This window comes from Fulmarus glacialis, unplaced genomic scaffold (assembly GCF_000690835.1).
Source record: "Fulmarus glacialis isolate BGI_N327 unplaced genomic scaffold, ASM69083v1 scaffold24654, whole genome shotgun sequence".
Classification (NCBI taxonomy): Eukaryota; Metazoa; Chordata; class Aves; order Procellariiformes; family Procellariidae; genus Fulmarus; species Fulmarus glacialis.
The window spans coordinates 693-985 of NW_009209056.1; positions in this window are offsets into that span (position 1 = coordinate 693).

Genomic DNA, 293 nt, shown 5'->3' on the forward strand with positions numbered 1-293 from the left:
GAGATGGCTGAGAAGCTGGGGGAGCTGGGTGTGGGGAGCCGGGCACGGGGACATTGCAGCTGGAATGCTCCTGTTGGTGTAGGACCTACACAAAGGGCTGGGCAGGGGGGTATGGAGGGTGATGTCCCACACCGGTGTGGACTGGGTGTCTCTGCCACAGGGTTAAGCAGCTGTACCCACTTCTGCCCAGCAGCCTGGTGCTGAAATGGGGCAACTTCCCCCTTTCTTGTGCCTGTATCACCCCGAGGGATCTGCAGCCAGCTTTGCCCACTGCCTGCCCTGCCTGGGGCTTC